The following is a 13321-nucleotide window of genomic DNA, read 5'->3' on the forward strand; positions in this document are numbered from 1 at the left end:
CGAAATCCTCCTGGCCCTGTGTCCTAGAAAGGGGCCCAGCACTGTGAAGGCATCCTGGTCCTGTGTCCTACAAAGGGTCCCAGCCCTGTGAAAGCAGCCTGGCCCTGTGTCCTAGAAAGGGTCCCGGCCCTGCGAAAGCATCCTGGCCCTGTGTCCTAGAAAGGGTCGCGGCCCTGCGAAAGCATCCTGGCCCTGTGTCCTAGAAAGGGTCCCGGCCCTGCGAAAGCATCCTGGCCCTGTGTCCTAGAAAGGGTCCCGGCCCTGAGAAAGCATCCTGGCCAAGTGTCCTAGAAAGTGACACGGCCCTCTGAAAGCATCCAGGTCCTGTGTCCAAGGAAGTGTCCCGGCCCTCTGAAAGCATACTGGCCCTGTCTCCAAGGAAGTGTCCCGGCCCTGCAGAAGCATCCTGGCCCTGTGTCCAAGGAAGGGTCCCGGCCCTGCAGAAGCATCCTGGCCCTGTGTCCTAGAAATGGTCCGGCCCTGTGAAAGCATCCTGGCCCTGTGTCCAATGAGGGGTCCCGGCCTTGCGAAAGCATCCTGGCCCTGTGTCCTAGAAACGGTCCCGGCCCTGCGATAGCATCCTGGCCCTGTGTCCTAGAAACGGTCCCGGCCTTGCAGAAGCATCATGGCCTTGTGTCCTAGAAAGACTCACGGCCCTGCGAAATCATCCGGGCCCAGTCCTAGAAAGTGTCATGGCCCTGCGAAAGCATCCTGTCCCTGTGTCCAAGGAAGGGTCCTGGCCCTGCAAAAGCATCCTAGCCCTGTGTCCTAGAAACGGTCCCGTCCCTGTGAACTGTTCCTGGCCCTGTGTCCAAGGAGGGGACCCGGCCCTGCGGAAGCATCCAGGCCCTGTGTCCAAGGAAAGCTCACGGCCCTGCGGAAGCATCCTGGCCATGTGTCCCAGAAAAGGTCCCGGCCCTGCAGAAGCATCCTGGATCTGTGTCGTAGAAAGGGTCACAGCCCTGCGAAAGCATCCTGGCCGTGTCCTAGAAAGGGTCACGGCCCTGCGATAGCCTCCTGGCTCTGCGTCCTAGAAAGGGTCCTGGCCCTGCGAAAGCATCCTGCCCTGTGTCCTAGAAAGGGTCACGGCCCTGCGAAAGCATCCTGGTCCTGTGTCCTACAAAGGGTCCCAGCCCTGTGAAAGCATCCTGGCCCTGTGTCCTAGAAAGGGTCCCGGCCCTGCGAAAGCATCCTGGCACTGTCCTAGAAAGGGTCCCTGCCCTGCGAAAGTGTTCTGGCCCTGTCCTAGAAAGGGTCCCGGCCCTGCGAAAGCATCATGGCCTTGTGTCCTAGAAAGACTCACGGCCCGGCGAAATCATCCGGGCCCAGTCCTAGAAAGTGTCATGGCCCTGCGAAAGCATCCTGTCCCTGTGTCCAAGGAAGGGTCCCGGCCCTGCGAAACCATCCTGGCCCTGTGTCCTAGAAAGGGTCACGACCCTGCGAAAGCATCCTGTCCCTGTGTCCAAGGAAGGGGCCCTACCCTGCGGATGCATCCTGGCCATGTGTCCTAGAAAGAGTCCCGACCCTGTGAAAGCATCCTGGCCCAGTGTCCAAAGTAGGGTCCCGGCCATGTGAAAGCATCCTGGCCCTGTGTCCTAGAAAGGGTCGCGGCCCTGCCAAAGCATCCTGGCCTTGTGTCCTAGAAAGACTCAAGGCACTGCGAAAGCATCTGGGCACTGTCGTGGAAAGGGTCATGGCCCGGCAAAAGCATCCTGGCCCTGCGTCCAAGGAAGGGGCCCGGACCTGCGGATGCATACTGGCCATGTGTCCTAGAAAGGGTCCCGGCCCTGTGAAAGCATCCTGGCCCTGTGTCCAAGGAAGGGTCCCGGCCCTGTGAAAGCATCCTGGCCCTGTGTCCTGGAAAGTGTCCCGGCCTTGCGAAAGCATCCTGGCTCTGTGTCATAGAAACGGTCCCAGCCCTGTGAAAGCATCCTGGCCCTGTGTCCTAGAAACGGTCCCGGCCCTGCGATAGCATCCTGGCCCTGTGTCCTAGAAACGGTCCCGGCCTTGCAGAAGCATCATGGCCTTGTGTCCTAGAAAGACTCACGGCCCTGCGAAATCATCCGGGCCCAGTCCTAGAAAGTGTCATGGCCCTGCGAAAGCATCCTGTCCCTGTGTCCAAGGAAGGGTCCCGGCCCTGCGAAACCATCCTGGCCCTGTGTCCTAGAAAGGGTCACGACCCTGCGAAACCATCCTGGCCCTGTGTCCTAGAAAGAGTCCCGACCCTGTGAAAGCATCCTGGCCCTGTGTCCAAAGTAGGGTCCCGGCCATGTGAAAGCATCCTGGCCCTGTGCCCTAGAAAGGGTCGCGGCCCTGCCAAAGCATCCTGGCCTTGTGTCCTAGAAAGACTCAAGGCACTGCGAAAGCATCTGGGCACTGTCGTGGAAAGGGTCATGGCCCGGCAAAAGCATCCTGGCCCTGCGTCCAAGGAAGGGGCCCGGACCTGTGAAAGCATCCTGGCCCTGTGTCCTAGAAACGGTCCTGGCCCTGCGAAAGCATCCTGGTCCTGTGTCCTACAAAGGGTCCCAGCCCTGTGAAAGCATCCTGGCCCTGTGTCCTAGAAAGGGTCCCGGCCCTGTGAAAGCATCCTGGCACTGTCCTAGAAAGGGTCCCTGCCCTGCGGAAGCATTCCAGGCCCTGTGTCCAAGCAAAGCTCCCGGCCCTGCAGAAGCATCCTGGCCATGTGACCCAGAAAAGGTCGCGGCCCTGCGAAATCCTCCTGGCCCTGTGTCCTAGAAAGGGGCCCAGCACTGTGAAGGCATCCTGGTCCTGTGTCCTACAAAGGGTCCCAGCCCTGTGAAAGCAGCCTGGCCCTGTGTCCTAGAAAGGGTCCCGGCCCTGCGAAAGCATCCTGGCCCTGTGTCCTAGAAAGGGTCGCGGCCCTGCGAAAGCATCCTGGCCCTGTGTCCTAGAAAGGGTCCCGGCCCTGCGAAAGCATCCTGGCCCTGTGTCCTAGAAAGGGTCCCGGCCCTGCGAAAGCATCCTGGCCAAGTGTCCTAGAAAGTGACACGGCCCTCTGAAAGCATCCAGGTCCTGTGTCCAAGGAAGTGTCCCGGCCCTCTGAAAGCATACTGGCCCTGTCTCCAAGGAAGTGTCCCGGCCCTGCAGAAGCATCCTGGCCCTGTGTCCAAGGAAGGGTCCCGGCCCTGCAGAAGCATCCTGGCCCTGTGTCCTAGAAATGGTCCGGCCCTGTGAAAGCATCCTGGCCCTGTGTCCAATGAGGGGTCCCGGCCTTGCGAAAGCATCCTGGCCCTGTGTCCTAGAAACGGTCCCGGCCCTGCGATAGCATCCTGGCCCTGTGTCCTAGAAACGGTCCCGGCCTTGCAGAAGCATCATGGCCTTGTGTCCTAGAAAGACTCACGGCCCTGCGAAATCATCCGGGCCCAGTCCTAGAAAGTGTCATGGCCCTGCGAAAGCATCCTGTCCCTGTGTCCAAGGAAGGGTCCTGGCCCTGCAAAAGCATCCTAGCCCTGTGTCCTAGAAACGGTCCCGTCCCTGTGAACTGTTCCTGGCCCTGTGTCCAAGGAGGGGACCCGGCCCTGCGGAAGCATCCAGGCCCTGTGTCCAAGGAAAGCTCACGGCCCTGCGGAAGCATCCTGGCCATGTGTCCCAGAAAAGGTCCCGGCCCTGCAGAAGCATCCTGGATCTGTGTCGTAGAAAGGGTCACAGCCCTGCGAAAGCATCCTGGCCGTGTCCTAGAAAGGGTCACGGCCCTGCGATAGCCTCCTGGCTCTGCGTCCTAGAAAGGGTCCTGGCCCTGCGAAAGCATCCTGCCCTGTGTCCTAGAAAGGATCACGGCCCTGCGAAAGCATCCTGGTCCTGTGTCCTACAAAGGGTCCCAGCCCTGTGAAAGCATCCTGGCCCTGTGTCCTAGAAAGGGTCCCGGCCCTGCGAAAGCATCCTGGCCCTGTGTCCTAGAAAGGGTCGCGGCCCTGCGAAAGCATCCTGGCCCTGTGTCCTAGAAAGGGTCCCGGCCCTGCGAAAGCATCCTGGCCCTGTGTCCTAGAAAGGGTCCCGGCCCTGCGAAAGCATCCTGGCCAAGTGTCCTAGAAAGTGACACGGCCCTCTGAAAGCATCCAGGTCCTGTGTCCAAGGAAGTGTCCCGGCCCTCTGAAAGCATACTGGCCCTGTCTCCAAGGAAGTGTCCCGGCCCTGCAGAAGCATCCTGGCCCTGTGTCCAAGGAAGGGTCCCGGCCCTGCAGAAGCATCCTGGCCCTGTGTCCTAGAAATGGTCCGGCCCTGTGAAAGCATCCTGGCCCTGTGTCCAATGAGGGGTCCCGGCCTTGCGAAAGCATCCTGGCCCTGTGTCCTAGAAACGGTCCCGGCCCTGCGATAGCATCCTGGCCCTGTGTCCTAGAAACGGTCCCGGCCTTGCAGAAGCATCATGGCCTTGTGTCCTAGAAAGACTCACGGCCCTGCGAAATCATCCGGGCCCAGTCCTAGAAAGTGTCATGGCCCTGCGAAAGCATCCTGTCCCTGTGTCCAAGGAAGGGTCCTGGCCCTGCAAAAGCATCCTAGCCCTGTGTCCTAGAAACGGTCCCGTCCCTGTGAACTGTTCCTGGCCCTGTGTCCAAGGAGGGGACCCGGCCCTGCGGAAGCATCCAGGCCCTGTGTCCAAGGAAAGCTCACGGCCCTGCGGAAGCATCCTGGCCATGTGTCCCAGAAAAGGTCCCGGCCCTGCAGAAGCATCCTGGATCTGTGTCGTAGAAAGGGTCACAGCCCTGCGAAAGCATCCTGGCCGTGTCCTAGAAAGGGTCATGGCCCTGCGATAGCCTCCTGGCTCTGCGTCCTAGAAAGGGTCCTGGCCCTGCGAAAGCATCCTGCCCTGTGTCCTAGAAAGGATCACGGCCCTGCGAAAGCATCCTGGTCCTGTGTCCTACAAAGGGTCCCAGCCCTGTGAAAGCATCCTGGCCCTGTGTCCTAGAAAGGGTCCCGGCCCTGCGAAAGCATCCTGGCACTGTCCTAGAAAGGGTCCCTGCCCTGCGAAAGTGTTCTGGCCCTGTCCTAGAAAGGGTCCCGGCCCTGCGAAAGCATCATGGCCTTGTGTCCTAGAAAGACTCACGGCCCTGCGAAATCATCCGGGCCCAGTCCTAGAAAGTGTCATGGCCCTGCGAAAGCATCCTGTCCCTGTGTCCAAGGAAGGGTCCCGGCCCTGCGAAACCATCCTGGCCCTGTGTCCTAGAAAGGGTCACGACCCTGCGAAAGCATCCTGTCCCTGTGTCCAAGGAAGGGGCCCTACCCTGCGGATGCATCCTGGCCATGTGTCCTAGAAAGAGTCCCGACCCTGTGAAAGCATCCTGGCCCAGTGTCCAAAGTAGGGTCCCGGCCATGTGAAAGCATCCTGGCCCTGTGTCCTAGAAAGGGTCGCGGCCCTGCCAAAGCATCCTGGCCTTGTGTCCTAGAAAGACTCAAGGCACTGCGAAAGCATCTGGGCACTGTCGTGGAAAGGGTCATGGCCCGGCAAAAGCATCCTGGCCCTGCGTCCAAGGAAGGGGCCCGGACCTGCGGATGCATACTGGCCATGTGTCCTAGAAAGGGTCCCGGCCCTGTGAAAGCATCCTGGCCCTGTGTCCAAGGAAGGGTCCCGGCCCTGTGAAAGCATCCTGGCCCTGTGTCCTGGAAAGTGTCCCGGCCTTGCGAAAGCATCCTGGCTCTGTGTCATAGAAACGGTCCCAGCCCTGTGAAAGCATCCTGGCCCTGTGTCCTAGAAACGGTCCCGGCCCTGCGATAGCATCCTGGCCCTGTGTCCTAGAAACGGTCCCGGCCTTGCAGAAGCATCATGGCCTTGTGTCCTAGAAAGACTCACGGCCCTGCGAAATCATCCGGGCCCAGTCCTAGAAAGTGTCATGGCCCTGCGAAAGCATCCTGTCCCTGTGTCCAAGGAAGGGTCCTGGCCCTGCAAAAGCATCCTAGCCCTGTGTCCTAGAAACGGTCCCGTCCCTGTGAACTGTTCCTGGCCCTGTGTCCAAGGAGGGGACCCGGCCCTGCGGAAGCATCCAGGCCCTGTGTCCAAGGAAAGCTCACGGCCCTGCGGAAGCATCCTGGCCATGTGTCCCAGAAAAGGTCCCGGCCCTGCAGAAGCATCCTGGATCTGTGTCGTAGAAAGGGTCACAGCCCTGCGAAAGCATCCTGGCCGTGTCCTAGAAAGGGTCACGGCCCTGCGATAGCCTCCTGGCTCTGCGTCCTAGAAAGGGTCCTGGCCCTGCGAAAGCATCCAGGCCCTGTGTCCAAGGAAAGCTCACGGCCCTGCGGAAGCATCCTGGCCATGTGTCCCAGAAAAGGTCCCGGCCCTGCAGAAGCATCCTGGATCTGTGTCGTAGAAAGGGTCACAGCCCTGCGAAAGCATCCTGGCCGTGTCCTAGAAAGGGTCACGGCCCTGCGATAGCCTCCTGGCTCTGCGTCCTAGAAAGGGTCCTGGCCCTGCGAAAGCATCCTGCCCTGTGTCCTAGAAAGGGTCACGGCCCTGCGAAAGCATCCTGGTCCTGTGTCCTACAAAGGGTCCCAGCCCTGTGAAAGCATCCTGGCCCTGTGTCCTAGAAAGGGTCCCGGCCCTGCGATAGCATCCTGGCCCTGTGTCCTAGAAACGGTCCCGGCCTTGCAGAAGCATCATGGCCTTGTGTCCTAGAAAGACTCACGGCCCTGCGAAATCATCCGGGCCCAGTCCTAGAAAGTGTCATGGCCCTGCGAAAGCATCCTGTCCCTGTGTCCAAGGAAGGGTCCCGGCCCTGCGAAACCATCCTGGCCCTGTGTCCTAGAAAGGGTCACGACCCTGCGAAACCATCCTGGCCCTGTGTCCTAGAAAGAGTCCCGACCCTGTGAAAGCATCCTGGCCCTGTGTCCAAAGTAGGGTCCCGGCCATGTGAAAGCATCCTGGCCCTGTGTCCTAGAAAGGGTCGCGGCCCTGCCAAAGCATCCTGGCCTTGTGTCCTAGAAAGACTCAAGGCACTGCGAAAGCATCTGGGCACTGTCGTGGAAAGGGTCATGGCCCGGCAAAAGCATCCTGGCCCTGCGTCCAAGGAAGGGGCCCGGACCTGTGAAAGCATCCTGGCCCTGTGTCCTAGAAACGGTCCTGGCCCTGCGAAAGCATCCTGGTCCTGTGTCCTACAAAGGGTCCCAGCCCTGTGAAAGCATCCTGGCCCTGTGTCCTAGAAAGGGTCCCGGCCCTGTGAAAGCATCCTGGCACTGTCCTAGAAAGGGTCCCTGCCCTGCGGAAGCATTCCAGGCCCTGTGTCCAAGCAAAGCTCCCGGCCCTGCAGAAGCATCCTGGCCATGTGACCCAGAAAAGGTCGCGGCCCTGCGAAATCCTCCTGGCCCTGTGTCCTAGAAAGGGGCCCAGCACTGTGAAGGCATCCTGGTCCTGTGTCCTACAAAGGGTCCCAGCCCTGTGAAAGCAGCCTGGCCCTGTGTCCTAGAAAGGGTCCCGGCCCTGCGAAAGCATCCTGGCCCTGTGTCCTAGAAAGGGTCGCGGCCCTGCGAAAGCATCCTGGCCCTGTGTCCTAGAAAGGGTCCCGGCCCTGCGAAAGCATCCTGGCCCTGTGTCCTAGAAAGGGTCCCGGCCCTGCGAAAGCATCCTGGCCAAGTGTCCTAGAAAGTGACACGGCCCTCTGAAAGCATCCAGGTCCTGTGTCAAAGGAAGTGTCCCGGCCCTCTGAAAGCATACTGGCCCTGTCTCCAAGGAAGTGTCCCGGCCCTGCAGAAGCATCCTGGCCCTGTGTCCAAGGAAGGGTCCCGGCCCTGCAGAAGCATCCTGGCCCTGTGTCCTAGAAATGGTCCGGCCCTGTGAAAGCATCCTGGCCCTGTGTCCAATGAGGGGTCCCGGCCTTGCGAAAGCATCCTGGCCCTGTGTCCTAGAAACGGTCCCGGCCCTGCGATAGCATCCTGGCCCTGTGTCCTAGAAACGGTCCCGGCCTTGCAGAAGCATCATGGCCTTGTGTCCTAGAAAGACTCACGGCCCTGCGAAATCATCCGGGCCCAGTCCTAGAAAGTGTCATGGCCCTGCGAAAGCATCCTGTCCCTGTGTCCAAGGAAGGGTCCTGGCCCTGCAAAAGCATCCTAGCCCTGTGTCCTAGAAACGGTCCCGTCCCTGTGAACTGTTCCTGGCCCTGTGTCCAAGGAGGGGACCCGGCCCTGCGGAAGCATCCAGGCCCTGTGTCCAAGGAAAGCTCACGGCCCTGCGGAAGCATCCTGGCCATGTGTCCCAGAAAAGGTCCCGGCCCTGCAGAAGCATCCTGGATCTGTGTCGTAGAAAGGGTCACAGCCCTGCGAAAGCATCCTGGCCGTGTCCTAGAAAGGGTCACGGCCCTGCGATAGCCTCCTGGCTCTGCGTCCTAGAAAGGGTCCTGGCCCTGCGAAAGCATCCTGCCCTGTGTCCTAGAAAGGGTCACGGCCCTGCGAAAGCATCCTGGTCCTGTGTCCTACAAAGGGTCCCAGCCCTGTGAAAGCATCCTGGCCCTGTGTCCTAGAAAGGGTCCCGGCCCTGCGAAAGCATCCTGGCACTGTCCTAGAAAGGGTCCCTGCCCTGCGAAAGTGTTCTGGCCCTGTCCTAGAAAGGGTCCCGGCCCTGCGAAAGCATCATGGCCTTGTGTCCTAGAAAGACTCACGGCCCTGCGAAATCATCCGGGCCCAGTCCTAGAAAGTGTCATGGCCCTGCGAAAGCATCCTGTCCCTGTGTCCAAGGAAGGGTCCCGGCCCTGCGAAACCATCCTGGCCCTGTGTCCTAGAAAGGGTCACGACCCTGCGAAAGCATCCTGTCCCTGTGTCCAAGGAAGGGGCCCTACCCTGCGGATGCATCCTGGCCATGTGTCCTAGAAAGAGTCCCGACCCTGTGAAAGCATCCTGGCCCAGTGTCCAAAGTAGGGTCCCGGCCATGTGAAAGTATCCTGGCCCTGTGTCCTAGAAAGGGTCCCGGCCCTGCAGAAGCATCCTGGCCCTGTGTCCTAGAAATGGTCCGGCCCTGTGAAAGCATCCTGGCCCTGTGTCCAATGAGGGGTCCCGGCCTTGCGAAAGCATCCTGGCCCTGTGTCCTAGAAACGGTCCCGGCCCTGCGATAGCATCCTGGCCCTGTGTCCTAGAAACGGTCCCGGCCTTGCAGAAGCATCATGGCCTTGTGTCCTAGAAAGACTGACGGCCCTGCGAAATCATCCGGGCCCAGTCCTAGAAAGTGTCATGGCCCTGCGAAAGCATCCTGTCCCTGTGTCCAAGGAAGGGTCCTGGCCCTGCAAAAGCATCCTAGCCCTGTGTCCTAGAAACGGTCCCGTCCCTGTGAACTGTTCCTGGCCCTGTGTCCAAGGAGGGGACCCGGCCCTGCGGAAGCATCCAGGCCCTGTGTCCAAGGAAAGCTCACGGCCCTGCGGAAGCATCCTGGCCATGTGTCCCAGAAAAGGTCCCGGCCCTGCAGAAGCATCCTGGATCTGTGTCGTAGAAAGGGTCACAGCCCTGCGAAAGCATCCTGGCCGTGTCCTAGAAAGGGTCACGGCCCTGCGATAGCCTCCTGGCTCTGCGTCCTAGAAAGGGTCCTGGCCCTGCGAAAGCATCCTGCCCTGTGTCCTAGAAAGGGTCACGGCCCTGCGAAAGCATCCTGGTCCTGTGTCCTACAAAGGGTCCCAGCCCTGTGAAAGCATCCTGGCCCTGTGTCCTAGAAAGGGTCCCGGCCCTGCGAAAGCATCCTGGCACTGTCCTAGAAAGGGTCCCTGCCCTGCGAAAGTGTTCTGGCCCTGTCCTAGAAAGGGTCCCGGCCCTGCGAAAGCATCATGGCCTTGTGTCCTAGAAAGACTCACGGCCCTGCGAAATCATCCGGGCCCAGTCCTAGAAAGTGTCATGGCCCTGCGAAAGCATCCTGTCCCTGTGTCCAAGGAAGGGTCCCGGCCCTGCGAAACCATCCTGGCCCTGTGTCCTAGAAAGGGTCACGAGCCTGCGAAAGCATCCTGTCCCTGTGTCCAAGGAAGGGGCCCTACCCTGCGGATGCATCCTGGCCATGTGTCCTAGAAAGAGTCCCGACCCTGTGAAAGCATCCTGGCCCAGTGTCCAAAGTAGGGTCCCGGCCATGTGAAAGCATCCTGGCCCTGTGTCCTAGAAAGGGTCGCGGCCCTGCCAAAGCATCCTGGCCTTGTGTCCTAGAAAGACTCAAGGCACTGCGAAAGCATCTGGGCACTGTCGTGGAAAGGGTCATGGCCCGGCAAAAGCATCCTGGCCCTGCGTCCAAGGAAGGGGCCCGGACCTGCGGATGCATACTGGCCATGTGTCCTAGAAAGGGTCCCGGCCCTGTGAAAGCATCCTGGCCCTGTGTCCAAGGAAGGGTCCCGGCCCTGTGAAAGCATCCTGGCCCTGTGTCCTGGAAAGTGTCCCGGCCTTGCGAAAGCATCCTGGCTCTGTGTCATAGAAACGGTCCCAGCCCTGTGAAAGCATCCTGGCCCTGTGTCCTAGAAAGGGTCCCAGCCCTGCGAAAGCATCCTGGTCCTGTGTCCTACAAAGGGTCCCAGCCCTGTGAAAGCATCCTGGCCCTGTGTCCTAGATAGGGTCCCAGCACTGCGAAAGCATCCTGGCCCTGTGTCCTAGAAAGGGGCCCAGCGCTGCGAAAGCATCCTGGCCTTGTGTCCTAGAAAGGGGTCACAGCCACGCGAAAGCATCCTGGCCCTGTGTCCAAGGAAGGGTCCCGGCCCTGCGAATGCATCCTGGCCCTCTGTCCTAGAAACGGACCCGGCCCTGCGATAGCATCCTGGCCCTGTGTCCTAGAAACGGTCCCGGCCTTGCAGAAGCATCCTGGCCCTGTGTCCAAGGAAGTGTCTCGGCCCTTCGAAAGCATCCTGGACCTGTGTCCCAGAAACGGTCCCGGCCCTGTAAATGGTTCCTGTCCTTGTGTCCAAGGATGGGACCGGGCCCTGCGGAAGCATCCTGGCCTTGTGTCCCAGAAAAGGTCGCGGCCCTGTAAAAGCAAGCTGGCACTGTGTCCTAGAAAGGCTCCGTGCCCTCTGAAAGCATCCTGGTCCTGTGTCCAAGGAAGTGTCCCCGTACTGCGAAAGCATCCGGGCCCTGTGTCCAAGGAAGGGTCCAGGCCTTGCGAAAGCATCCTGGCCCTGTGTCCTAGAAACGGTCCCGGCCCTGCGATAGCATCCTGGCCCTGTGTCCTAGAAACGGTCCCGGCCTTGCAGAAGCATCCGGGCCCTGTGTCCAAGGAAGGGTCCCGGCCCTGCGAAAGCATCCTGGCCCTGTGTCCCAGCAACGGTCCCGGCTCTGTAAAAGCTTCCTGGCCCAGTGTCCAAGGAGGGGACCGTGCCCTGCGGAAGCATTCCAGGCCCTGTGTCCAAGCAAAGCTCCCGGCCCTGCAGAAGCATCCTGGCCATGTGACCCAGAAAAGGTCGCGGCCCTGCGAAATCCTCCTGGCCCTGTGTCCTAGAAAGGGGCCCAGCACTGTGAAGGCATCCTGGTCCTGTGTCCTACAAAGGGTCCCAGCCCTGTGAAAGCAGCCTGGCCCTGTGTCCTAGAAAGGGTCCCGGCCCTGCGAAAGCATCCTGGCCCTGTGTCCTAGAAAGGGTCGCGGCCCTGCGAAAGCATCCTGGCCCTGTGTCCTAGAAAGGGTCCCAGCCCTGCGAAAGCATCCTGGCCCTGTGTCCTAGAAAGGGTCCTGGCCCTGCGAAAGCATCCTGCCCTGTGTCCTAGAAAGGGTCATGGCCCTGCGAAAGCCTCCTGGCCCTGTGTCCTCGAAAGGCTCCGTGCCCTCTGAAAGCATCCTGGTCCTGTGTCCAAGGAAGTGTCCCCGTACTGCGAAAGCATCCGGGCCCTGTGTCCAAGGAAGGGTTCAGGCCTTGCGAAAGCATCCTGGCCCTGTGTCCTAGAAACGGTCACGGCCCTGCGATAGCATCCTGGCCCTGTGTCCTAGAAACGGTCCCGGCCTTGCAGAAGCATCCGGGCCCTGTGTCCAAGGAAGGGTCCCGGCCCTGCGAAAGCATCCTGGCCCTGTGTCCCAGCAACGGTCCCGGCTCTGTAAAAGCTTCCTGGCCCAGTGTCCAAGGAGGGGACCGTGCCCTGCGGAAGCATTCCAGGCCCTGTGTCCAAGCAAAGCTCCCGGCCCTGCAGAAGCATCCTGGCCATGTGACCCAGAAAAGGTCGCGGCCCTGCGAAATCCTCCTGGACCTGTGTCCCAGAAACGGTCCCGGCCCTGTAAATGGTTCCTGTCCTTGTGTCTAAGGATGGGACCGGGCCCTGCGGAAGCATCCAGGCCCTGTGTCCAAGGAAAGCTCCCGGCCCTGCAGAAGCATCCTGGCCTTGTGTCCCAGAAAAGGTCGCGGCCCTGTAAAAGCAAGCTGGCACTGTGTCCTAGAAAGGGTCATGGCCCTGCGAAAGCCTCCTGGCCCTGTGTCCTCGAAAGGCTCCGTGCCCTCTGAAAGCATCCTGGTCCTGTGTCCAAGGAAGTGTCCCCGTACTGCGAAAGCATCCGGGCCCTGTGTCCAAGGAAGGGTCCAGGCCTTGCGAAAGCATCCTGGCCCTGTGTCCTAGAAACGGTCCCGGCCCTGCGATAGCATCCTGGCCCTGTGTCCTAGAAACGGTCCCGGCCTTGCAGAAGCATCCGGGCCCTGTGTCCAAGGAAGGGTCCCGGCCCTGCGAAAGCATCCTGGCCCTGTGTCCCAGCAACGGTCCCGGCTCTGTAAAAGCTTCCTGGCCCAGTGTCCAAGGAGGGGACCGTGCCCTGCGGAAGCATTCCAGGCCCTGTGTCCAAGCAAAGCTCCCGGCCCTGCAGAAGCATCCTGGCCATGTGACCCAGAAAAGGTCGCGGCCCTGCGAAATCCTCCTGGCCCTGTGTCCTAGAAAGGGGCCCAGCACTGTGAAGGCATCCTGGTCCTGTGTCCTACAAAGGGTCCCAGCCCTGTGAAAGCAGCCTGGCCCTGTGTCCTAGAAAGGGTCCCGGCCCTGCGAAAGCATCCTGGCCCTGTGTCCTAGAAAGGGTCCCGGCCCTGCGAAAGCATCCTGGCCCTGTGTCCTAGAAAGGGTCCCGGCCCTGCGAAAGCATCCTGGCCAAGTGTCCTAGAAAGTGACACGGCCCTCTGAAAGCATCCAGGTCCTGTGTCCAAGGAAGGGTCCCGGCCCTCTGAAAGCATACTGGCCCTGTCTCCAAGGAAGTGTCCCGGCCCTGCAGAAGCATCCTGGCCCTGTGTCCAAGGAAGGGTCCCGGCCCTGCAGAAGCATCCTGGCCCTGTGTCCTAGAAATGGTCCGGCCCTGTGAAAGCATCCTGGCCCTGTGTCCAATGAGGGGTCCCGGCCTTGCGAAAGCATCCTGGCCCTGTGTCCTAGAAACGGTCCCGGCCCTGCGATAGCATCCTGGCCCTGT

Source organism: Hypanus sabinus, chromosome 13 (genome assembly GCF_030144855.1).
Source record: "Hypanus sabinus isolate sHypSab1 chromosome 13, sHypSab1.hap1, whole genome shotgun sequence".
Classification (NCBI taxonomy): domain Eukaryota; kingdom Metazoa; phylum Chordata; class Chondrichthyes; order Myliobatiformes; family Dasyatidae; genus Hypanus; species Hypanus sabinus.